This window comes from Penaeus monodon, chromosome 33 (assembly GCF_015228065.2).
Source record: "Penaeus monodon isolate SGIC_2016 chromosome 33, NSTDA_Pmon_1, whole genome shotgun sequence".
Taxonomy (NCBI): Eukaryota; Metazoa; Arthropoda; class Malacostraca; order Decapoda; family Penaeidae; genus Penaeus; species Penaeus monodon.
In genome coordinates, this window is record NC_051418.1 from 34,650,279 (window position 1) to 34,650,887 (window position 609).

Here is a 609-nt window from a genome sequence, read left to right on the forward strand (position 1 = left end):
CGGAGAGTAAAGTTAAGTTTTCTTGACCAGAAAAAATCTGGGGACTTTAATTAAAACAAAAGTTGTTATTTTTTTGATTTTATCTGATGACGCAGGCAGTGTTGTACAATAGATGTTGATGGTGGTTTTAAAGCGACAGTAATTCCGTTTGCAGTGATATATAACAGTGAATCGGGAAAGACTGTTGCTAAGAGGATTTCGCAGTTGCAGTGTAAACAGTTAGTGTAGTGCAACGTCACCTAATTAATAATAAAATAAATGGTCCCCGAATTATAATAATGAAAATAAAAGTGTTTTATTCTTCCCACTGATTCAGTGTTTGCATAAAAGTAATTTGTGACCGAGATTATCTACAGTAATTAAGGAAAATATACCCTTTTATAACTGCTATACATTTCATACGGAAAGATACACTTAGTAACTGATAACATACCGACTAATTATCCATTCAGGAATTTTCCTTGTCGAAATATCAGGTTAATTAGGGCGTTTTTATTACCTATCCGCCAAAATCAGGTTCAGCGTAATCAATAATCCAGGGAACAAGCTGGTTATATACATGAATTACCGGAATTTCGCGGATAAGAACAATATGACTCGTTTGTCACT